Source organism: Equus caballus, chromosome 18 (genome assembly GCF_041296265.1).
Source record: "Equus caballus isolate H_3958 breed thoroughbred chromosome 18, TB-T2T, whole genome shotgun sequence".
NCBI lineage: Eukaryota > Metazoa > Chordata > Mammalia > Perissodactyla > Equidae > Equus > Equus caballus.
Window position 1 is genome coordinate 48340144 of NC_091701.1, and position 26718 is coordinate 48366861.

The 26718-nt window shown below is 40.9% G+C and overlaps 1 protein-coding gene across 5 annotated transcripts in view; it reads left to right on the top strand.

Annotated features, from left to right (window-relative positions):
- The window catches only part of B3GALT1 (beta-1,3-galactosyltransferase 1), a 321146-nt gene that overhangs the window by 265844 nt on the left and 28584 nt on the right, over window positions 1-26718 (top strand). For 3 of the 5 annotated variants that reach the window (XM_070241162.1, XM_023623082.2, XM_005601560.4), the window contains exon 2: window positions 14465-14601. The gene's annotated coding sequence lies outside the window, so the exon portion shown is untranslated. Of the gene's footprint in view, window positions 1-6313; window positions 6446-14464; window positions 14602-17689; window positions 17832-26718 lie in introns of all 5 variants that reach the window. The other 2 variants (XM_014732518.3, XM_070241163.1) reach the window with 2 other exon arrangements.

Below are 26718 nucleotides of genomic sequence, written 5' to 3' on the forward strand. Positions count from 1 at the left end.
TCTGCTGGCAAACCATAATTTCTATTTTCCCAAAAATCTAGGTAGCAGATACATGGTTAAGAGAATTAAAAGATTACCAAAAAAAGGGGCTGGCCCAGTGGCGCAGTGGTTCAGTTCACGTGCTCCGCTTTGGCAGCACAAGGTTCACAGATTCACAGGTTCAGATGCCAGGTACAGACCTACACACCGTTCATCAAGCCATGCTGTGGCGGCATCCCACATACAAAATCGAGGAAGACTGGCACAGATGTTACCTCAAGGACAATCTCCTTCACCAAAAAGAAAGACTGTTAAAAGAGATACAAAATTATATGGAAAGGAAGAAGCAATTTGATATTACATTGATCTAGAACAAAAACTTAAGGGGAAGAGTATTCTGGGGCCCTATGAGAACAATGCTCTCTTTTGAAAATTTTAATTAGAAAAAAAAGCCTTTGAACAACTCTCTTTTGCATGTGGGTTGCTTTATTTTTGTCCTGGTTAGAGTTATTATTACTTTTTTTGGCAGCATTCCCCCTTTATTTGCCTGAATTAACTAAAATAATTGGTTATTTTCTATCTGTCTTAAAAATAACTCCCCCCATAAAATCATTTTTTTCTCTGTTCCGTAGTAATATTTGACATATTTATTCAAGTCTTAGAATCAATCCAACACTGTATCTGAAGAGAATCCTGATTCCTTTAGCTCATTTCTGTGCTAGGATGGAGTACCCCCGCATCCTGTACAAGCAGAGATCAATGCTGGTTTGTTTTCTCGTCTTTCACAGTAAACTGACAATCCTACCACCCATTAATTTAAATTCCAAAGCTTATAGACCATCTATCCACCATCAAACAGCATTATAGAAAACCAGCCCTCCAAGGTTTTTTCCACATAATTAACCTTGAATTGTCAGCGATGCAGATTTTTCTAATACCAGATAAAGAGTGATTTGAGGGAAAATGGAAGGCAATTGATCTATCCATGTATTCATATCCTGGGCCATGTGTTCATGTCATAATCATCCAGTTGCTTCTGGAACTGCCTTCACCAAATTGTTCTTCAACATTTGTCCTTAGCTTTTAGTGGACTTGATTTAATAACTTGTTCTATGAAATATGCTTCAACATTTGGATTGATGCCACTATATAATTTAATCTCCCCTCTCCTTGTAAAAATTATTCTAGATGTTAATGTCAAAATAACTTGATCTCTCCTGAGAAATTAACATGTTTATTCCTTTCATATTTTAAAAATATTATGTAATTAATTTGTCATGTTTCTCATTTTTGCACTGGCTACCAGGAAGCTCAGATGGAAATCTAAGAAAGGCATCTAGCTGTTAGTAGCAATAAATCTTATGGCTAACATCTAATTGTTTTATAACTTGGATCTATTTTTCCATTCTTTTTTATTTGCCTTATGATTATATCTTCTGCTTTATGCCCCTGAAATCTTTGTTGGAAAGAGATGGTGTATAAGTAAATTCAACAATTAAAATATTGATATTTTGGTATGACAATTTTCTGATTTTAAAACATATGAAGGGTTTTATAAAGAAATTGTAATCAGATATTCTATCTTTTTCTCTAAGAACAGGGTAAAACAGAAATGAACATGATGGATTGCTCTAGACATTAAGCAGTAATTAATAAAATAAAGGTTGTTCTCTAATTTACTAACTTTTGCTGCAAATGATTGTTCAGCAAATGTAAAGAGAGAGTTTGAACAATTGTTTCAAACCAAATCATTAAAGCTGATTTTAAGTTTGGTGAAGTCACCCTTTCTAGAACACTCTAAAAGGCTCTTCATGGTTTTTTATTCCTTGTGCCCAGTGCCTGCTCTTGTCAAGCTGTGAAAATATTGTAAACTCATTAAGAAATGAGGGAGAAAGTTTAAAGCAAATGTTAAAGGGCAATCTAATTACTTTATGAAATCTGAAATGTGTACAAGACCCACAGACAAAGGTTTTTAGTTTAACAAAATTTCTGTCTGACTTCAACGGAAGTTCTCTTAATGCATTGTGTATATGCACAAGGTATGTAGACGTAAAGTTTCTTCCTCTAGAACGTAAGCTTCACCAGAGCAGGGCTTTTTATGTTTTGTGCACTGATGTATTTCCAAGTGGCTAGAATAGTGCCTGACGCAAATTCTATTAGGCATTTGTTGAATGAATATAAAAAGTTCATGCTGAGTGAATGACGGTATTTCATTAGTAGCTCTATTTCGGTCCAATTAAATTTTCTCCTATCTTTTTATTTCTTAGACATAAAATCATTGAGAGACAGGAAGCACAGGAGGAAAAACATGGGACACACAAGTAGCTCCCAGAACAGTCAGTGTCGAGCATCCTTGTGTGATGCCTTCTAAAATTTAGAAACTCAAGGTTATTTATTCCCATGATCAAACAACCTCTGGAGTCTTAATACCATTAAATCAAATGTTTAGGAAGGGAAAACTGCCACCTGTACCATCCTCCCCAACAAGCCGTTATCACCCCATCCTATCCACGGCCCTCCCCCTAAATCCTCTTTCTCAACAGAGCAAAATCAAAACAAAACATAAAGATGGACAAATACAAGTCTCAACCTAAAATGAAAGCAGTAAATACACTGAAAGTATTATCCATAGCTCAGCTTGTCTACCTAACCACATAGCTTTGAGACTTTGGAATTACTCCTTAGTATTGAAAAGCCCTCAGGAAACAACCTGGCCTCACTCTCTGTTTAAACTCATCTTTTCACCTCCATGAAAGAGAGGTTTCCACTGAGGAAGCAGAAGGAGTCTATTGCTCCTCGTTTCTGTCTGTGCCTGGGGATGGGCAATTGTCTGAATGGGATCTGTCCTTGGTGAGTCCTTGCAGAGCACCAAGAGCTCAGATGCACAGCTTTTATGCCCTGACCGCAGCGTCCTTTGCTCCCTTAGCTTTGAGAGGTGGAGTCTAGAGAAAGCATTTGCAGAAAGGAGACACCATCTGGACCTGAATTTAGAAACCATACCTGAAAAACAATTTCAAAAGAGCCACTTCTGAATATATCCTCTGAGGGTTGTTTCTATGTGACAAAAATTCATCATGAAGAAAGGTGTAATAGCCAAACATATGAATAATGAGTTGATGCACTGGCTACTTGACAATACACACTCTTGGCTAGATTACATAATCATACTGTGGGGGGGGCGGAATATATATATATATGCACGTTATATATGTGTAAAGTCTTTAGTACTTTATTGCAAACATCAGGGCCTGAGGCTCTGATTAGGTCCTTAAGGACAATAGTGAAAACAAAGCCAGTTGGTGTATATTGGTCCTAAATCAAAGAACCCATCAATCAGGAAATTTACCCCATTGTGTTTGTCCTCCCTTTGAATGAATAAGGAAAATCATTGTAGACATGGGAGACTGAAGAGAAAATGTGAACATTAGATTTAAATAATTCACTTCCCCAGACTATACTTAAAATTTAAAGCTCTGGTTTATGTATAAAATACAAAACTAGAGTCTTATGTTTGTGATGTTTTATCCACTTCACATATGCATCACTAAAATTGGACTAAATGTCTTAGAAAATATAACAGTGCATCTGCTTTCCATGAAACATCCCTAAAGGATATAAATGTTTTTGCTTATTACAATGATCTACCTGAATATCATGCCATAATACAACATGACAATGCTTAACCTGGGGTAATTCAGCATGGCAGCATTTTTTTTTGGGCAGAACTTAAAGTATTTTAGGTTAACTTACTGCATTACTAAGTGTTGCATGAATTTGCTACAGCTTTTTGAGTCTAAACACATTAACTATCACATGATCCCTGTGAATCCCTAACGCCACATACCAGTTCCCTAAAACCAGTCTCATAGAGTTATCCAGGGAAGAAGACCCCATGGCCCAGTCAGCTGTAATCTCCTCCTACAGGAGGACAGAGGGGGATTTAATAAATACTCCCCAGGTTGTCCCAACACGTTTGGTGGCAGGAGGCAATAATCATCCTTTTCTCTGCACCCATAGGCAGCTGTACCGCAAGACCCAGTTGGGTGGGAATATCCTGTAGTCTCGTAGCCCCCATCTAGACGTGTTGATATGGCAGTTTCCACTGCAGTCCTCCCGGTGAGCTCAGACTTCCTGTGAAGTGTGCAGCCCAGTGCACAGCATACAGTGAATAGGATTGTCGAGTTGGGAGCAGCCTCCAGAGTTAAGAGGAATGAGAAGTAATTCTCAGCCTCCTAATTCAGGCCTGGTGGAAGAGAATGGATGTGCAAGAGGCACCCAGGAGCCAGCACCTCACTAGGCTCCCAAGAGACTGTTGATCTCATTTTGTGTGGTAATTTTTATTTTAATCATTTTTTAAAATATAAAAGTGATATTTGAATTCACGATTGTTGTAAACAATTCAAGCAATATCAAGGTATAAAGAACAGAAAAAAACGCCTTCGCACTGGCTGCTCACACAATTCCACTCCTACCCCCAAAGGTAATGGCTAATTGTTTGCTAAGTGTCTTATTTTGAGGCTGGGTCTAAACCTTTAAACTTAATATAACCAAATGGTTTAATGATTCTTATAATGGTACTCATTCATAATTGAAAATCCCATTATATCTATCATATCCCCACTATATTATATATCTCTAGTAAATCCCTATTATAACTGTTTTATCGGAACTCTTAAAATACATTACCACAGTGCATCTAATCCACGAAGGAGAACTTTTTCATAACATTTAAAATATCCAGGTTGCCCATAGGTAACTGCTGATTTATAATCCACGGATTGAAAAGCAGTAATAATAAAAATCTACAATGAAGTTGACAACACTTCAGAATGAATTAGTGTTTTTCATATCACAAGGGCGCATATACACATTTGAAAAAATAATAGTACCTACATGTACAAGACATTATTTATTTAGGTTGCAAATAGTGATTGGTGCCCAGATGGACTGTCGGATCAGAACCCTTGAGGAAATTAATTCACCACTGCATCACTGCTGACCACATCCTCTCCCCTCAACCCTCCCAAAACACACACACACCCCAGGTTGGGAAATCTCAGTATCAGACTATAGAAACTTTCCATCGAGCAAGAAAGTTCACTTAAAGTAAACCCTTAAAAAAATTGCACTGAAGCAATACTGTTCTAAATGGGTCACCGTTTTTTAGATATTTACATGTTTTGAAGAGCAAATAGACTTTCTATTCCAAAATAGCTCAATTATGTTTTGATTGCAACATCAGATTTTTCCAGGGATCTTGGATCTCAAATACCGTAATCATTTATACATAAATTAATAATTGCTTTACAAAAATAAAAACTGTTCCTGTGGTGTGGTGTACTGTGGGCATTTGTGGTGTTTTCTGCCATCCTAGAGATTTCACGACATGCTCAGCCGTATTGATTTTGAAAAGTACATCGTTTGGTTCTGCGTGATCTCAGGTATCTGCAGTCCTCCAGGTAAGGAGAGGAGAGAATGGGCTGGTGCCTGTGCCTCCGGCAGGGCCGCATCCTGCAGGAGACCCACAGCAGCTCACCCATCTCTTTGACCTTTAGCAGATGGTTTTGCTCTGAGTACTTGGCTTCATCGGCTTCCTGAGCAAAGGCTTCCGAAGTGAAAGAACATTCAGTCCATTTATCCAAAACTCTCCCAAGGAATACTTTTATTTTTAGTAACCCATTTACACTCTCATTTCATTACATGTATCGCGATCCCAGTGAGTAGTGAGCAGTTCCGGGTCTGCATTTAGCCCCATGAAAGAGTTGTATTTTACTTTAATGGAGGAATATTTCACAGGTCATTTTGTATTTATTACCATTTTTTTCCAGGGAAAAAATGTATTACGAGGAGTACACACAGTTGCCCTGATTTGCGTCTTATCTCAAAATTTCTTTTTCAATTTTCACTGAAAGAGTGACTGGTTTTTAGATGCTGGACCAAGAAGGTTTTAACAGAGGGAACAGATGGACTGCTTAAGGTACCGTATCACTGGGGCTACCATTGCACTATGTTTAGTGAACATAGGTAGAATAAGGTGATTCATAATGCAACTTTCAACTCTAAAATTGATCATTCCAGCCATCTGTGCACTACAGAGCACATCTTTGTTTACTGCCTAAAGTTTAAGTAACATCCCAGCTAAGCTTGCTAAGCTTAGTAGGTCTGACTTCTTGCCCCACACAAAGAAAACAACACACAGACCCAAAGGTGGCTTATCAGATGATTTTTTAATAGGATTCCAAAAAACTCTGCACATATTGCCCAAGGTCGTCGATTGTTATCTTGGGAGAAAAATAGTTTCTTTTCCTCATATCTCTCTGGTTAAAATTTACAGATTCCTTCTGGGAAGAAGAAATCAGGCAAAAATAATAACGTAAGAAAACATGAGGATGTAGCTTGCTCCGCCTGTTTTCAGTGCCAGAGTGGGCTGCCTAAACATCAGAGAAGTTCAAGGCAACAAAGAATGGTAAGCAGCCCAGGTGATATTGCTCTCAAGGGAGTGAGGTTTAAGTGGCTTCCAGGACCCACAGTGAGCAGGGGATTCTAGATCTCAAAACTTGAAAATAAAATAGCCTTAATTGAAGTACTAGAATGACAGGCATAAAATTGCATTCATGTAGCATAATTATAGTGAAAATTGCAAGCTTTTTGAACCTATTTCTTGAGTGTCTGACATTCAGATTTAGTTCTTCTATGAGATCTCTAGTGTACAGGCTTCACTTATCTTTGTTTTCCAAATAAAAAGACTTGTGTGTTTTAAAGTGAGTTCTAATCATTCCTCTGTTTACTTATGACATCTCCTAACTGGTTTTTCTCACAGCTTAGCCAAGGCATGGAAAACACTTTCATGACAGCAGGTTTAGCTCCCTTCCTTTGGGAGTTCTACTGAGGAAAATGTGCCCAATCTGGAAATGTGCATTTTCTTTTCTTATCTAAAGTGCCCAAAAACTTAGGGTTAGAGATGAGCTTTATGTTTCAGAGGAAAAGATGCACTGCTCCCACACTGGACCTAATGTTTGCCATGCCACAACTTCATCAAGTCTCATTGATCTTGGAATACAGAAATCCCCATTCAGTCTGATCCGTTAAGGGCAAAGGGTACCTCTCTGCAAGTCCCCACCTCCCACCCTCTGCAGGAGCTGCTGCAGGTTCTCTGTCATGTCTCTCTCTGGTCAATATGGCTGCAGGCACCGGCACCAAATGCGCCTGGGTATGGTGGGGAACCTCTTAAGTCAGGAGCAGGATCATTTCCCAGGTACATGTCAGGTCAAGATGCTACCATTTGAATTAAGAGATGCTGTTGCTGCTTCAACTGTCTGTAGTGCACGCACTTTAGGCTGTTGGTTTTGTTTTATTGTTTTCTAATGGTGGTGATGTATTTGTACAGACACTGGTCTATTCTCTCACCCATTGTCTTTAGTGACAGATGTCATATCTATTTCTAAAAAGACTGACCTAGAATAAAATGTATATTAAAAAAAACAACAACAAAGCAACTGCCCACAGATGGGTCACATTCAATTCTCACTGGAGCTAACAGGCTGCAGACAGTCTATGTCAAAATCAGAAGTCACGTTCAAATTCCATGAGTTGACATGGCATGATTTACTGTAACGGTATTTGCAAGATTTGCTGAGCATGACCTGAAAAATCCAGCGAGGCAGTAGTTGATTCGGTCAGTATGCAAGCTTTGCAAAATTCCTTTGCACAGAAGCCCTGGTATGGTCTTAATTTTCAGAACCAGCTTCTGCCATCTATCAAGGCAGACACCTAAGGCTGTAGCTAAAAAGTCTGACAGCCAAACACAAACAAGGATCTATTCCATTGTTCTGTGTTTACTTGTTATAAAGGTAAATCCACATTCTACTGAAATCATTTGTAAAACAATTGATTCATACAGGCTAAAATTTTGTAAGTAGACATAAATTAGAACATATGTATTCCTGAAAAGTAACATGAAATTATATCAAACTTTAAAGGCTGATAGCGTATCAAATATTTGGAATTTCTCGCTTAGTAAGACTTTGAAAGAAACTTGGATTTTCTTCGTTCTTCTTTAAATCCCCAGGACCTAGTATGTGAATTGCACATAAAAGGAAAATAGAAATATTGCTGAACTGTTGAAAGACTAGCTCAGATGTCTTTTAGCTTAAAATCAGGAAAAATAGACCAGATTATTTTTAGGGCTTCAAGCTACACTACTTCATCCTCACAATATCCCCCATTTGATTAACAGAAACCTTAGCCGCATTCATTTTTTCAGTCAGAACAAGTGAAGCTGTTACTCTTAATTATCAATATTCTGAACACCTCATTTGTGAGAAAAAAAGCATTTGATCATGCACCAAGACACACACACACACACACACACACACGCACGCACGCGGTTTGAGGTCTCTCTGTGCTTCAATATCTCCATTATTAGACTTTATTATCTGAACTTCATCTGTCTCAAGAAGGATATGAAATCCTCCATACTTTTAGCTCCTAGTAGAATACCACAATATAGAAAATACTCAACATAGTTTTGTTGAATGAAACAATGGGTATTATAGAGAGGAACTAAGAAGCTGATTACAGACCCCAAATGTGGCCCTAGCTCTATTTCATCAATTCATCTAAGAACAAGCTATTGAGAGGGACTGAGGGCCCACCATGTGCAAAGCCCTGTGCTAAGTTGTGATGTAGAAGACAGAGTTTGTGTCCAATGATTTTATGTCATGAAAGAACATTAGTTGGAAACCTCACTTCCTGTCTGCTTTGATGCCTGTTGCAGAAATATGATAGATAATAGAATAGATATAATCAGTATCGAGTCACTTTTAAATCACTGAATTTCAGAATCATACACACTTTTCTTTCTGAGTTTCCTAATTCTAGCCTCATGTACTAAAATCATGGCAAGTTCTCCTCCATTTGGCGCCTATTGGATGTGTGGGTGTAGGATGTAAGGTGCAAGGCTGAGAAGAACTTTAGTAGAATCTGTCTCCATTCCTCAAATCTTGGGTCTTTCCTCTTGTCTTTTTTCTATGGAGTAAAGGACTTAGAAGAAGAAAGAACTTTGAGAGACATGCAGCTTTGTTCAGAATGGTCCCCCTAAAAGTTTCTGCTACCCCAGCTAGTGGTGAACTCTCTCACACAAACTCTCTGAGTTTCCTAAAGACAACTGGTATTTGCAAATAGAAATTGGCTTAGTTCATCTTCTTAGGAATTAACTTTTTAAAAAGTTAGAATGATTTTGATCCAAATTCTTCGTGTGGCTTGGCTAATATATTTAAAATACTCTCCCACCTTATGGTATACATCCTAAACTGGATCCAGAAATATTTTATAACTTCATTAAACAAAGATGTGCTGCAGTTATTATCATTCTACTTTATTGGTATGAGTAACCATGTTTACGAGTAAAGAAATGGCACTAAATCATATCAGCTGGCTTTTTTCTAAGTATTTTCTCCGGGAACTTGTCTGATCATGGGTGGTACTTACTCCTTTGATAACTGTCACTTAGACTTAGGCGGTCATATCACTAAGTTGTGTCTAAGTTGTGTCTAAGTTGTATCTCCAAGGGAGCTCAATTGCCTCTTTCAGGAAGGCAACAATAGGGGTTGGCCCTGTGGCGCAGGGGTTAACTTTGCATGTTCCGCTTCTCAGCAGCCTGGGGTTTGCCGGTTCGGATCCCAGGTGCCGACAGGGCACCGCTTGGTGAAGAGCCATGCTGTGGTAGGCGTCCCACAGATAAAGTAGAGGAAGATGGGCATGGATATTAGCTCAGGGCCGGTCTTCCTCAGCAAAAAAGGAGGCAGATTGGCGGTGGTAACACAACAGGGCTAGAAATCTGCTATTAGAATAATACTCTGTGTAGAACAGAGGAGACCTATGCTGGAGAAGTTACAGCAATGTAAGACCTGGGAGTGTAGTCTGTCGTTCCCTCTGTGTATCACTATGTGCAGTTAAGAACTTATCACATGGATCTGGGGACAGAGATGTGCAATCAGTCCTTCTTAACTGGGGGTTTGCTGGTAAACTGTCTCTCCAGGGGTTGAGGACTTGGGAGAGGCGAGTGATAGAAACCTGATTTCTAGCATTTGCCAATTACTGTATTGTAAATGCCCCAAACACCTGCCTCCAATTTCAAGTTATCAACACGATGTCCCTGACTGTGGAGTTGGGAAGAGATGTGCACTGTCAGCTCTGCCCAAGCCCAGGCAAGCTGGCTGTAGCACACACTGGACCTCTGCAGGCCCATCCCAGCTCCAGAGCTCCCTAGAGGCTTGGCTCATTCAACCTCTCCCTTCTCTCATCTCAGAACAGTGTTGCTCCTGAGAACGTGCTCTGATAAACTTCCTGCATGGGTATCTCAGGGTCTCAAATCTGTCTCCCAGGGACCCGACCTATGACAAAGAGAGATGGAAAGTGGAGTTCATTATCATCGAAACTTACAGAGTGAAAACTCCCTGTTCTCTCGCCTAAATTCATTAACTAATTAGATCAACTGTTACCTCTACCTGATTTCCTAATGAATCAGAATTTATCTTGATAAGTGAATAAATAAGCAGCTCAGCAGAGCTTTCTGTTTTGTTCTGTTGGTTTTTATTCAAGTCATTGGCTGCAGACAGACCACACACAAACCAGGATCAAATGTGGCCGGATGCTGACATGAGAGATTCACAAGGCGAATTCTTTTGTTGCCACAAAGAGGGCAAACCTGAGGAGACGAAATCCAATATCCAAATATTATAGCTATCTTATTTGTCTTATTCTGTCCCTAAAACACTTCATAGCTAACTCTGGTGTGGAGGCACAACAAACAAGTGGATTCCGTAGACATAAATGGCACTGGCAAAATTCCTTTCTGCTACATGGAGCTAAAAAGCAGGGAAGATATTAATGAGATGTAATAGAATAATGTACTAGAGTAGCTGATAAAACTGTAACTTAGATTAAAATGTGGGTGACAAATTTTGAGTCTAGATTATTTTCCCAGAAAAACACAGCAATTTATATAGTCAGTTTTCAAGTATCTGCTCAAGGAGAAATAGCAGTAATGGCAATTATTCAAAGAGTAGTGAACAAATTCATTTCTACTTGACTTTGAAATATTGTTTTGTATTCTAAAACCAACATTTGAATATGGGTGCACTTATTCTGGGAAGTTGAAATACCTCTAACTTAAATACTGAAATTACATTTTAAAAATCAGACTGAAGAAAGTGGCTTATATTTTTTATCTTGTATAATACATTCCTGTTTTCTATATTATTACTGAGAATGGATATCATTATCTCTTAGCATAATATTAAGTTCCTCCTAAAGCAGAGAAAATTTGCATCTCTGTGTTTCCTACTTTATACTTTCCCAGAACTGATTTTGGTTGAAAGGACACTCTCCTTCTTTGCCCTTGTTTGGCTAAAGTTAATTAGAAAAATACTTTCTGTCAAAAAAATTAAACAGGGGGCCAGCCCTGTGGCATAGTAGTTAAGTTCACGTACTCCACTTCGGCAGCCCAGATTCATGGGCTTGGATCCCAGGCGCAGACCTACACCACTCATCAGCCACACTGTGGTGGTGACCCACATATAAAATAGAAGAAGATTAGCACAGATGCTAGCTTAGGGGCAATCTTCCACAAGCAAAAAAAGTGGATGATTAGCAGCAGATATTAGCTCAGGGCAAATCTTCCTCAGCCAAAAAAAAAAGGTAAACAGAATGGGCAGTCAAGGTAAGTAAGGAGTGTAATGTCTAAGTAAGATTTGAGATTTCAACTGAAATATCTTCCCACAGAAAATTGACTTTTCTATACATACATTTTCCATATGTATTTTGGTCCTGGTGTGGAGACTTTTCATTCACTAAATGCTAGGAGGTATATAAGAGTACCTGGCATAGCATCTGGCTTATGTTAGCAGTCAGGAACTGCTCATTTCCTTCATTCTTTCCTTTTCTTCACTCAATAATGTTTTATATAAAATGCTTTGTATTAATACTTTATACACTTTAATAAATGCTTATGTTTTATTCCACTCTTTCTTTGTATAGAAAATTCTATAAAAGTGAGGACTTTTATAAAAAATATGCTAGAGTAAAACCTTCCAGGTGTTATTTTCCCGTTAACATTCAATATGCATTTTGGTTCCTAAACGCTACCTCCATGGAAATAGATTTATCAATATTAAGCAAATAATCTATTAAAAGCCATAGCATTTTAAAAGCTAAGAACGGGGGCTTGCCCCGTGGCCGAGTGGTTAAGTTTGCTTGCTCCGCTGCAGGCAGCCCTGTGTTTCGTTGGTTCGAATCCTGGGCACGGACGTGGCACTGCTCATCAAACCACGCTGAGGCGGTGTCCCACATACCACAACTAGAAGGACCGACAACAAAGAATATACAGCTATGTACCGGGGGGGCTTTGGGGAGAAAAAGGAAAAAAACAACAATCTTTAAAAAAGAAGAAGCTAAGAACAAGGATTGATAAAGACTGAAAATTGCCCACACGCTCTGCTGTCTTACTCTTAGTCCTGTGGCACCCTCCCATTCCAGAACAACACATTTTGACATAAGGCAGAAGGTTACCAAGTGTTGGAGTGCTTTTGATTGTTCCAGAACTCCTTTGCTTTCCTATTTGACTTGATAAGTATTCAGCGTTTAACCAAAGTTGATTTTCTCTCCCTTTAAAGATCTGAATCGTATCTTCCATTGAACACTGACAAGGCACAGGAGAGGTGGGTTAAGCTAATATCTCGGCTGAGTAGGCCTATGTTCAAACGCTTGGCTCCACTGTATACCAGGGTGACATTAGATAAGAGGCTTGATCTCCCAAGGTCATGGTTTTCTCATCAATAAAGTGAAGTTAATAATATTATTATTATTGCAGAGGATTGCAGTGATGATTACAAATAATAAGTGCAAGTAATTAGTGTATAGTAGGCATTCAATAAATGCTGGTATTTGTTACAAATACTAGCAAACATTTACTGAGTGCCTACCTTGTGCACATACCATGCTAAGCACTTCATATATTGATTCATTTAAACTTCACTACAACTCTATGATTCAGGTACTGTTATTATCACTATTTTATACATGAGACGGAGCAAGTTTAAGTCACAGTAAGTGGCTGAGCCAGTATTTAGACCCATCTCATGCACTTAGGCCAGCCCTGGTGGTCTAGTGGTTAAGATTTGGCACTCTCGCCACCATGGCCCGGGTTCCTTTCCCAGTCAGGGAACCTCCCTACCCTTCTGTTGGTTCTCATACTGTGGTGGCTGCCTGTTGCTGTGATGCTGAAAGCTATGCCACCACTATTTCAAATACCAGCAAGGTCTCCCATGGAATCGACTCACTAACAATAACAACATGCACTTCATCATCACACAACACCGCCTCTCACGTAAACAAGAGCAGCCTTTTAGCAGAAACTCGAACCAGCAGATGGATCCAGTGGGACCCACTCATGCCCCCGCCCATACCTGCCTCTGCCCTTACCCCTCGCTGCCATTCTTCACATGTGGCCACATTGCCTAACACCATCCCAAACGAATGCCTGTAATCAGAATATTATTTCATATGAGGGACCATCGTATTTCAGTCACTGAGCTTTACCCAGATCTTCTTCCATAATATGAATGGTGAGAAAACAAAATTATAGCTTTCATGAAGTTTTATATAAATACAGCTTGAGACCCAAGGATCAAATCAACCAAAGGCGGCTTCTGGTTGGCTTCCAATCTGTTATTGAAACAGGTCTGATGAGGTTCAGCCAGTCTTAGAGTGGCCACAAGAGAAAGTGAAAGGTCATAAGTGAAAGGGAAGATCCTCACGCCTAGAAGGCCCAGCTCTGCCTCAGCTGAGTGTCTTTGCCCGCGCAGCTTCAGCCGTCTGGATCCTTTTTCGTCATTTGGAAATTGACGATGTTGCACCAGATCCTAGATCTCATGGCCACCCAGGAGCTAATCCTCACCCTCAGATAGACTTTGCCTTTAGCTTTGTTTGGCCTGCACAAAGTTTTGTTTTGTTTAATTGAATTCTAAAATATAAATTCAAGAGATTTCATGTAAAAATCTGTCTTTCTGTCTTCCCTTGAAAACTTGAAGTTGTGTATAATTGAGTCCATTTTTCCTTACAGCATCGATGAAAACCATGAGCTGGACCTGAGCAGTGGCTGCCCCCTTCAGAAAGGACACAGGCTCTCCCCTTCCCGGATGTCTCATACCAGTCTGCTCCCTCATTTACCTGACTTGCCTGGTCTTGTAGGCTTATGGGTTCACAATACTAGGACCAGCTCTGACTTTCAGTTGTTCATTTATTCACTCTCTTTTTCATTCGATCAACCTCTATTCGGTGCTGACCCACATGCCATTCTATGTATTGTACTTAGAGATTAAATACAAGTCTTTTTTTCTGAAGGACCAGAATGCTGTCTTCATTTCTCAGAACCTGATGGATTTCCATTGTTTCTAAACTTGTCTCTCTGTTGTTATCTATGTAGGATCCTGTAGTTTGCTAAGCAGCAGTTTCTCCCGACATGAGCCACCACAAATCTCCTCATCGGACAGATTGAGCCCATGCTTTGTGCCCTGCAACTGTATTACGAAGGAGGCGAACACAGAAAGCTTGGTCCCACAGGTAGGAGAACACACTGCTGAGTTACGCAGCCCAGCCCTGTGGAAAAATAGCCACAATCCTACACAATCAGAAACCAATGTCCAAGGACTAATAGGCTAGAGAGAATAGTTTAGGTTTTTTTTCTTTTATTAGTGTTTACCTGCTATAGTCTGTAAAATATCCTTTCCAGGAAAGCCTTGTTGCTGAATGATACAGGAGAAAAGAAAAAATGATAGCTGAAAAACAGCGTCCTTCTTTTTAAACAGATTTTTAAAATTATTTATTTATTTATTTATTTTGAGGAAGATTAGCCCTGAGCTAACATCTGCTGCCAATCCTCCTCTTTTTCCTGATTAAACTGGCCCTGAGCTAACATCCATGCCCATCTTCCTCTATTTTATGTGGGACGCCTGCCACAGAATAGCTTGCTAAGTGGGGCATGTGTCCGCACCTGGGATCCGAACCGGTGAACCCTGGTCACTCGAAGTGGAACGTGTGAACTTAACCATGCGCCACTGGGCCAGCCCCCAAAAGATTGTCCTTTTTTTAAAAATTCATATTTACAATTTTCTGTGAAACCTTTGATTTTAGTGGTGGCCTCTTTTAAGATGAAATATTAGGGAACTAAAGATATGCCTTAGGTGAGCTGAGACAATGCCTATTTAAAAATCCATTTCTCCAAGGCCATAGCTAATTGATTCTTGAAATTTCTTTGCTGAAATAACCTTGTCCCATAGGCCATTGTACGTCAATTATTTCTTATTTCACTTGAAAATAATAGTATTTTGGGGCCGGCTCCATGGCCGAGTGGTTGAGTTCTCGTGCTCCGCTGCAGTGGCCCAGGGTTCGGATCCTGGGTACGGACATGGCAACGCTGGTCAGGCCACTTTGAGGCCTCGTCACACATCCCACAACTAGAGGGACCTGCAGCTAAGATATACAACTATGTACAGGGGGGGTTTGGGGAGATAAAGCAGAAAAAAAAAAAGATTGGCAACAGTTGTTAGCCCAGGTGCCAATCTTTAAAAAAAAAAAGGAAGATTGGCAACAGTTGTTTGTTAGCCCAGGTGCCAATCTTTAAAAAAAAACAAAAAAGAAAGAAAATAATAGTATTTTATATAGAAAATGATGGTATAGTTATAAAAAGTGTCTAAAATAAATAATCATTAAAATGTTTTTATTTAAAGTGATAAAAAGTGAGACAAATCCTTAGAATATTTCTTTAAACATTGCCTTTTTGCCCTAAATAGCATACTAAGTTTATAAAAATGTTTGCATCCTGGCTGGAGTGTGACTCAGGGAACAAAGCACCATCCTGACCAGAGGAGTCTTGATTCATACTTTTCTCTTTCCCGCCATCACTTCTGTGATTTGGGCCAATAATTTAATCTCTCTAAACTACAGTTTCTTTGCCCATGAAATGGACAGTTATCTCAGAGTGGCTTCTAAACAGCAGGCTCAGTGCGGTGCTGAAGCACAGCTCTGAGCGGCGGCTGAGGGGGTGGCCCTGAGTTAATTCCAAGCAGGCTAATTTGCCAAAAGTAAATTCAACAAAATGCCAATTCACCAAATTCCTTTCTTCTCTTCATTATTTACAAAGTTTATGGCAATTTTCACTGGATACGTTGGTTTTCCTTGCCTCTGGAGATTTCTTTTGGGTGTAGTTGATAGTTTTCCAATTTGCTTCATGACAGCATTTGAAGTCGTGCCCAGTTTGTCTTTGCTTTAGCCCTGCCATTGTGTAGAGAGTGGATCCTCTGATAAGGAGGGATGGAGAGGTGTCAACACACAGCCAAAAACGACTTAGACCAAGAGACATAACATTATCACCATGAGGATTCTCCAAATTCAAGACAAATCTATCCAATATTTAAACATATTAGGAAGAGTGACCATTTTGAGAACCGTTTCGAGGAATTAGCCTGCTCACATGGTCCTTTCTCTTAGGGATCTTGTAGTTCAATGATGGAAACAGACTAAGAACAAAACAGGAAATAAATAAATAATACCATTTCAAATTGTGATAAGCCCTATGAAAAAACAAAATGGGTGCTAAGGCAATGAAGAGCTAGAATCTGCATCTTAAAGGGTGGTCAGGGGAGGTCTAAGAGTCAAGAAAGCTCTTCCCATTCCCTTCCTTTTCCAGCCATATGGCAGGACTGCATTGCCTTGGTCTCCCTGAGGTTCCTTGGGCTATGGGATTTGGTCTGGCCAATGGGTTGTGTGTAGAAACGACATGTGTCACTTCCATGCTGGAGCATCTAATTGTAGTTTCCTCCAGCTCCCTTTCCCTGGGGCGTTCTGACAGGTGATGTGGTTCAGGACATGGTTGCTCCCTTAGCCCAGAACTTGTGTGATTTCAGAGAACAGAGCCCCCTCAGCCAACACACCCTGGACATGTAGCATGAGCAGACAACTTTTATTGTCTGAAGCCACTGAGATATGGAAGCTATTTGTTAATGCGGCTTACCTGAGACAATCCTGACTATTACAAGATGCATCTCTGAAGACACAGAAGGATGATTTATAGAGGCTTTAAGAGAAGAGGCTTTGAGCTTGGCTTGTTCACGGAACTGAAAGAAGGCCAACATGGCTGGATTATAGTGAATCAAGAAGAAGCAGCAAATAATCTTTAGAATTCCTTCAACTCTCTCAACTCTTGCCTATTCCAGCTCTGAGGCTGTTCTGATGTTTATATTCCTGGCAATGCTTTAAAATAGATTAAGTAGCTTGACTCTAAATGCCTTTGATTTGTTTACACAAATCAAACTCTCATATTTTATCTCTTGCCTCTGGATTATGATCATTTTTATCAAGAACTTTACATGTGGGCTATTGATATGATAATGCAATCCTAATGCTTTCTCAGGGGCTGAAGTACTCTATCCTTTCAGTCAATACTGAGATGCGCTTGGGTGTATGGGCCAATCACAGCTGAGCTGAGGCTTGGGATGGGCAGCTCACAGCATTTTGCAATCGAATAATATGTGAATATTGTGCAGTTTTTAAGCTCTCAGCTTCTCATATCAATTTCTAAAATTCTGGCAACAAAATCTAGGGAAAAGTCCAAACTTTTATGGGACTCATAGCCCCTTTAACGTCTGTGTAGGAGAGATTGTCTTTTGCACTGAAGACCTTGCTTGAAACCAAAACAAGAACCCCTAGCAAGAAGCAAATTGCATGAGATGCAGTTTTTCTTCTTTGGAAGAAAAGAAGAGCTGAGTCAGCCCTCCGGGGATTTGACAGCTAAGGTATTTCTTTTTCCTTGACACTGCTCAGATAGAGCCACTGATATTATAACTGCCTTTATTGAAGTTTGGTGGACTTAGAGGAAGTACATCCTTGTGATATTACAGTCATTCTTGTATAGCTCTTAAAGTCTTAAGGATTTTTATTGAAGTGAATGAAATCCTGCCTAAGAAAAAGAAAGTAGGAGAAGGGAAGGAAAATGGAGCTAAAAATAAAAACTGGGTCCTTAATATAGCCCAGGCCTAGTGTTAGGTGCTTCCATATGTGTTAATATCCCCATATAGCGGAGGAAGGAGCCCACAGAGGTATGATCATCCAGCCATTGAGTGGCAGACTAAGGAAGGGACAGAGGTCTTCTCCCTGTAAAGACACTGCTCTTTCCTCTCTACCATTTAGACTAGAGTGTAAACATCTCCCTATACCATCACTACAATCAAATCCAAAATGGCCTGGTTCTGCATTTCTAAAATCTCCAGAGTTGTCCTCTAAAACACTAGGTCACTCTTGATTTATTACATATCTAGGTTCAAAAGAGCCTCTAAACAGAGCTGGTTATAATAAGCTGTGCTCTGCTAATTGTACGTCTTCCCTTTGTTCAGCCTTATCCTGTATAATTAACACAGTCTTGAAAATAGAAGTTTTCCATGACATTAAAATTCTTACACAGCACATCCTCTAATTATTTCATATCTTCACATTAGGGACTAACATACTCATAGTACAGGGGGTAATTCTGTTTGTTATTTAATTACTTATAGAAGGGGTTCAGGAAAACCAGAAAAAAGATATTATTAAAATAATTTCTACTTGACTCTGAGATATGTGCACATAGACCAAGGCACAAGCATACATTTTCTCTCACATCCTCACTCCCTCCTGGCTTCAGACCTCACCATTTTGGCATCGGTCTCAATTATGCTTGTTAGGACCTCTTTCCATCAAAGACTTACCTATCCTTCAAGACCCACTCAAAATCCCCTCCTCCACAAGCCTTTCCAGATGCCCACCATTAGAATTAAGCTCCATCTGCCCATACCCCAGGGCACTTTGTACTAATCTTATAGCATCTCTCTGCTTTGTATTATAGGGATGGGAGGTGAGGCAGAGATATGCTCAAATATGTTTTCTCTCTTTTCTTCCTGCGTGTATAACTAGACAGTATTCCTTGCCTTCCTTAGAGTTGGGTGTGACCACATGATGAGCTTCTAGCTATGGAATATGAGTGGAAGTGACGTGCTTCATTTTGGGTCAAGATTTTGAGGAAGTTGGTGTGCCTTCTTCATGCTGGTTCTCCCCTGCTGTCAGCCACGTCAGAGAACTCTGAGGCCTCCAGGCATGCGGGCACCATGGATGGAGCCCAGGTTCCTGGATCTCCCCATGTGGAAAGCTGTCTGGCCGAGCAGGAACATCCCCATTAGGTTGTTACACAAATAAGAAATAGCCATCTATTGTGTTAAGCTGGGAAATTTAGGGTTTATTTGTTACAGCTGCTAGTGTGGACTTACTGCAGCATACACACGTTTTTAAGTGTGTCTGAACATGTGTGACTCTATTTTAGAAGCCCTGGAAGGACTGGGACAAAAAAAAATCATCCTTCACTGTGAGCAAAATTAAACTAAATTGCTGCCTCATTTGGAAACGGAGCAGATGGTCATCAAAATGAAGAGTGGAGGGTACTGTAAAACATCTCTAGTATTGGGAATGCTATTTTCTCATTTGCAAGCAACTGTCTAAAATTTTGTAAATAATCTCATAGGCAACTAATCTAGGGTGGAGAATGAAAGGAATACCCAGTTAGTTTCCATATTAAAATATGTCCTAGTTCATTACTTATGCAAATATTCATCATTATTTCAATCAACAAGTAGGTATTGAACACATTCTACATGACAGGCAGTCCTCTAACTGTGCTGATCAATAACAGGCATGAGCCCAGCTCACTCCAAGTACACAGTCCAATGGGAGAGCCAAATATCCACCAAGTCATCACATCACTGAATATGCACTTAGCTTCCCACCCAGGTTCTCAGGTTCCTTGTCTTAAAATAAAATAATAATAAGACCTACTTCTCAGAGTTTTTGGGTTTTTTTGAGGAAGATTGGCCCTGAGCTAACATCTGCTGCCAATCCTCCTCTTTATGCCAAGGAGAACTGGCCCATAGCTAACTTCCATGCCCATCTTCCTCTACTTTATACGTGGGACGCCTACCACAGCATGGCGTGCCAAGCAGTGCCATGTCCACACCTAGGATCCGAACCAGCGAACCCCGGTCCACCGAAGTGGAATGTGTGAATTTAACTGCTGCACCACTGGGCTGGCCCCTGTATTTTTCAATTAGATAATATTTAAATATAATGATTATAAAGTATTTAGCACTGTGCTTGACTTGAACTTAATAAGCACTCAATAAATCTTAGCCATTATTATTTGCCTTAATTTAGATAAATACTATGAGATTGTATAACAAAAGAATCTGAGTAGACTGAGGGAGGGGTGTGTGGAATACAACATCTTTACCTTCAAAGTCACTCCTGATATGAGAGTTGAGAGGTTCGAAATGTGCCCCGCATTTTAAAAAATAGAAACAGGATGTGCAAAGGACCAGTACTGTGAGGAAGCATTTTTGAGGAACTGGAAAAAGGTAAGAGCAGCTGGAGTGTAGAGAACAAGGAGAACACTGCTGCAGACATGCAGAGTCATGCAGAGCCTTGGGAACCACCATGTCATCATGCCAAGAATTTAGCCTTCATCCTAAGCACAATAGAAAGTCAGTGACTGGTTTCACACAGGGAGTGGCACAAAATGATATGATTGGCTTTATTTTTTAGAAAGATCACTGTGGCTGAAGTGTGAAGAAAAATGATTAGAGGGGAAACAAAGAATATGCGTGTAGACCACTTGAAAAGTTACCATAGGAGTCAAGATAAGATATACCCATAGGTTGAGTAAGGTGGTGGTAGTGGAGATAGAGAGAAGTAAAAAGATATGAGAAATTTCTGAAGTGACATTGGCAGGACATGGTGATGGGTTAAGCACGGAAATAAGGGAGAGAGCTGCTATGAATGGCTCCTGGTCTCTCAGATAGATATGGGTACATTTCATAGAGATAGGGAATGCTGAAAGAGGATCAGGATTGTAAGGTCCTGAATTTACCTTTGTACCTGCTGCATTCAGGTGCCCCTCAGCTATCCAAGGACACATGCCAAGTACGTAGGTGCATATGAGTCTGGACCTCCGTAGATACATCTGAGCTAGAAGTATACATTTAGAGTTATTGGCATATGGGTAGCAACGAAGGCCATGGGCAGGAAAAAATTGCTTAGAAAATAGACAAAACTTAGGCTGAGAAGAAAAGAAGGCCTAGGAACTAATCTTGAGGAACTTATTAGAAAAGGAGACTGTATAAGTCACAATTCTCAAGAAAAACAGAACCAATAGGATGTGTATATATACTTTTTTTATATATTAAGGAATTCGTTTTTATTTTAAGGAAGTTTTATTTTAAGGAATTGGCTTACACGATTGTGGAGGCTTGGTGAGCTCAAAATCTGATTGGGGAGGCTGGCAGCATAGAGACACAGGAAAGAGTTGCAGTTCAAGTCCAAAGGCAGTCTGCTGGAAAATCAGGAACAGCAGACATTGCAGGTGAAGTCTGAAAGCAGTCTGCTGGAGAATTCCCTCTTGCTCAGGGAAGATCAGCATTTTGTTCCATCCAAGACTTCATCTGATTGGATAAGTCTCCTGCCCTACCCCTCAACATTATCAATAGCAATGTGCTCTACTCAAAGTCCATTGATTTAAATGGAAATCTCATCCAGAAACACCCTCACAGAGAGATCCATAATAATGTTTGACCAAATATCTGGGAACCATGGCCCAGCCAAGTTGACCCATAAAATTAACCATCACAGAGATATAAAAGGAAAACCAGAAGTAGTGACTGCTTCCCACACACTGTACTAGGTGCCAGGAAGACAACCTGTGTTGTGGTTTACCACGTGAGCCTGGGAGTCAGACAGCTGGGTTTGAATCCTAACTTTGCCATTTACCTGCCCTGTGACCTTACACATAATATTCAACAACTCACGCCTCATCTTTAGAATGGGCATAGAATTCCCTACCTCTGATGGTTCTAAAAACTAAATCAGTTAATAAACTTAAAGGGCTTAGAAAACTGACAAGATAGTAAGTGTTCAGTAAATGTTCTCTCTTCTGTTTAAGACAGAGACAGTCTTTGTCATCATGGAGTTACAGTCCGCAGGAAAGTGTCACAAGAAGACAACAATGTCAAGGGAAGCAAATGTGGCAGAGGTGCCTGGCCGCATCTCAGATGAGGTTGGATGTATAGACAGAGCGGGCAGCTGTCCACCTGCAGGGATTTAGGGAATTCTGGAACTTGCCCGTCCTTTTCCTCCATTCAAAGATACTTACCATGTGAATGGCTTGTGACACTTGGGAAATAAAGTCTTCTTCACTGTTTTCTGATAAAGCCCAAAAGGACTCCCTGTTAAAATACAGATGTTACCTAAGAGACTACCAGTATCAGCCTCTACCAGCTTTATGTGAATTTCTTTTCAGATAAACTGCTCAGTTCTGATGGAACAAGGCCTTCATCTGGTTGAAACATAAACCAGGACTGAGGAAGCTCCCAGTAGCTAGGAAGTAGTTGGGGGAGAGAGAAGAAGGCGGATGGGAAGGAAAGGGGAGGGAGGGTCAAGGAGGGTGTTAGGAGAAAGCCAGAGGACAGCAGGGCCTTCCTGCTCCCCATACCTGGGGTTTCCCCCTTGTTCACTCTCCTCTTTGCCTCACGCCCACTCACACCTGGCACCCTTGGAAAGTATTTTTCCAAATCCTTTATCTCTTTGTTTCAAATAAGTATTAATTTTAAGGGTGGTTTTTAAATTTTTCCCTACTATGGGCCAAAGTAGTTTGTCCAGAAATAGGCTGCCAATAGAAGTCAATTCTCTTGCTAATTCCACTTTATCATATGCAGAGTACATGATAAATAATCTTCCCCCTTAGGACATCCTTTTCATTTTCACTTCTGAGAGGGCATCTACCCCTTTTCTCTGCCCCACACAGGACAGTTGCTTAGAAAGCCCACCGTGCTTTCCTCCAGCCCCTGTAGCAACTGGAGAAATGGTGACTGTGCATCTTTGTCCTGGGCCTGGGCAGGGGGTCTGTGCAATGGCGCTTGGATTCGCTGTCTAATCTCTTTAGACTTTGCTAACGCGTTTAACTAACTATGCATCTTGTAATCAACATCCACTGTGAGGTTGGCACATTGTTTTATTTTTCTTTTTAAATTACATGCTGATAAAGATCTTGGACCATGATGAATTCAGAACTAATTTTTCAAATGTTTGCCCTCTGATTCCTTCTCTTTCAGTGCTTCAAGCTAAGGCTTTAATTTAGGCATTATTTCTTTTTATTTATATGGAGATTGGGACTGTACAGTTTCTCTCAAGATGGGCTTTTCTTGACTTTCTTCAGCTGGGCAGAGTGGCAGGCGGCATTTGCATTTGGTTCCTACATTTCTTGGACACATTCCTCAAGTGGCCTGTGGGCAGGCCTCAGTCACACAGCTGGGCATGAGTCTTCACTTGACTGGGCTCTGCACCCTGTCCAAAAATCACCGGCTCCTGGCAAGGTTTCCCTTCCAGCCCTGGGAAGAGGAACTGACAGGAAGAGCACCAGTGTCCTTTGGTCTCTGATGGACCTCTCCCAAGGCAACTTTCCAAGCAGCTGAGCCAAAGCTGAGGAAGAGGAGACACAGGAAAATCTGGGGTAGACTCAAGCCTCTACACTCTAGTTCAGTGGCTTATTGCCTTTCTCTGCCCCTGAGGAGATCTCTGAGTCCCAAACCCTCAAAGGAACTCAAAGAAACTGATTATGACATGCCCTGTCAGGAATGGGGTGAAGGTAAGGGATGAGGTGCTGGTCTGATACTGAATGAGACTCAGAGAAGGGACAAAGGTCAGGGATGGGGTGAAAGTCAGGGATGCATGGAGCACACATGAACATTGGTCAATAAAACACACAGTCTTACGCTGCAGTCTCCCAAATGACCTCCATACCAAAACAATCATGCTTCGTGTTCAGAGACAGAACTCCAGGCGCCAACAAGACCCATGCAACAAAATGTACACCATCACAAATTATGCATCCTCCCCATGTCAGGTGCCTCACAGGTCATCTTATTTATTACTCAAAACAGCCCTGCCACCTGACATTTGAGGAAACGGGGCTCCGCACAGTGAGGTACAAAGAACAAGACAGGTGCCAGTTACAGTAAGCAGGATACAAGATGGTTCAGTTTGTCACAAAGAACGAAACAAAATGTAGTTGGTTCTAGTCCTAAAGGCTGAACACGTGGTCAGTTGGAGATTTGACAAGATTCTCAGCCACTGTGTCACTGGCCTCACGTCCCCTAAGTTCTCCTGACTAGGGAATGGGATTGGCCTAGGCTAGCACCTGGCTGAGACTGAATGAGCACATTGAAACTAAGCAGCTCCAGCTGTGGGCAGTGGAGGGCTGAGGAGCAGGGAGCCAGGCACAGTGTCTGAAAATGACACTGCCCCTGCCACCTCTGTGGCCACAGACATGGCAATTCCCCTTCCTTGTATGGCTGCTGCCCAGGAGTTTGCTTTTCTATGCTGGATTTGTTTATGGCCTTGGATGCACTATAACCAAAGTCCTTCCCAAGCTGTGCTTAGCCACTGAACAGGCTGGAATGGAAACCAGAACAGTACACGATTCCCAGGTTCAAAAAAGGACAACAGAGAAATCCCCAAGGGCAAGAGTTGGGATTAGGGTTGGCCACATCACAGTGCTCTGTGCTGGGACTTTGTGGCAGATATCCTCAGCGGATTTCGCTAAGCCCTGGAGAGACAGCACAGAGGGATCTTTAAGCACGGTAAGGGCTTCCCCAGGAAGCAAACCTCTCACAACCCAGAGCAGTTGCTCCCTCCCTGCCCCTCCTAGAGTAGCTTGTTCTTAGCTCGCTACCAGACGGCATTTATGATTCAGTAAGGGCTGATTTCCCAGTCGCCTCAACAAATATTTATTCAACTGTGTGCAAGGCCCTGTGCTTTCTCGCCAGGCTGTGACATGTCTAATGCACCTTTGACTCCCTGGCACCCAGCCCAGAAGCAGAAGGTAGTGGATGCCCTATAGATATTGGTCAAATGAATTAGCATAAACCGTATAGTTCCAGGACTTTGAAAATGTCCTATAATATGAAATGGTCAACAAATCCTCCTTCATCAATAAAGTCTAACTGCCAGCCTGCAAATGGCTTCTCATATCTTTCCTAATAGCACAAAATATCCCTCAAACCCTAGTGAAATAAGTCTAGCATATGATGAACTGCCTTATAAACTAACGAACACCATTCTGTTGAAAAATGGTCCGTGGGCATTTGAAATGGCCAGAAACATGAGAGTCAGAGGTCATACAGTTGATGAGAAACCTACCGCGGTGCTTCCTGATATTTTTCCTGCCACAGTCCACATAAGAGATGAATTTCTCATGGGTCACACTCTCCCAACAGGTTAGCTAATCCAAACCCGTTTCTTTGTCTCTCAGGAAAGTAAGTGAGAAGGCAAGTGAGCAAAACTGATGTTTTGATAAGGATAAACTTGAATCTGCTCTGATTTTAAAAAGTGCAACCCAATAAGGAGCAGTCTTTATTGAATGCTTACTATGCGCTAAGCACTGTGCTATGAGCTTTGCATATCTGATCCCATGTCAACTAGGAACAACCCTGTGTGGTTGGTTCCATAGGATCTTCATTTCTCAGATGAGGAACAAATGCTTGCAGAGGTTGAAGAACGTTTCCAAGATTAATACACGTCTAAGACCGGAGTCCAGCTTTTCACATGTACACTCTCCTGTCTCCAAAATCATCAGACTCAACTTTCAGTACTTGATGACTATTATTATAAATTTCCTGGCATCTCTCACAACTGACTGCCACAATCTATATATTATAACATAGAGAACCTTTTACCAAGAATACAGTACTGCCTCTATCAAAACTAGATTTTGCTCCACAGTTTGAACTCAATTCTCCTATATTTATTCGAGTCACTTTGAGTCTTAAAAAGCAATAAGGTAATAACTATCTTTTATTGAGTGTCTATTATGTTGCACTCACTATGTGCATATTACAGAAATTGTTTCTAATATTACGTTAATTAATAATATTAATTATTTCTCATATATTATATTATGCTCATTCATGTATTTTTTATATCACAGATATACAAACTGTTATATATAAAGTTGGAGCAGGACAGAAAAGCCAAGTCTTGCCCCATTTGTTACTTTCAACTTCCAGCTCCAGGGGCTTCTAATTTCCCCTTTCCCCATTTCTTTGCAAGTCTTTTCTGAGGCCTTTCCTCCTCCTTTGTCAGCTTCCTTCTCCACCGGCCTCATCACCCCTCCCCCTTGCTGAGACTCAGGCCTTGGCTCACTGATGGCCAATGAGCTGAGGTGTTCTGGGAGAACAGTCCTCAGATGTGCAAGAGGAAGGGGAGAGGACAGGAGAGGAAGTGTTAGAGAAAGCAGTGTAGGAGGGTAAGTGTTCCAAAGAGAGGAGTACAAGTCCCAAGTAGGATAAATAAAGGAGAAAGGAGAGTGGGTGAGAGGTGAGCAAGGGGAGAGCACAGTCAGGCAGCCAGCTTTCTCTGATGAGAAAATGGAAAAGGCAAGAGAAGGGACTACAGCCTACCACAGAATCTTCGGGGAGGAGAGGAAAGGGAAAGAAATCTCTAGAGAGCGCTGGTGATTTTTTTATGAAGAAGGAGAGCCACACAGAAAGAAAAAAAGCAGCTTTTCCCAGCCAAGCTCTGACATTTGTGTGGGAGTCCTACTGACAGACAACC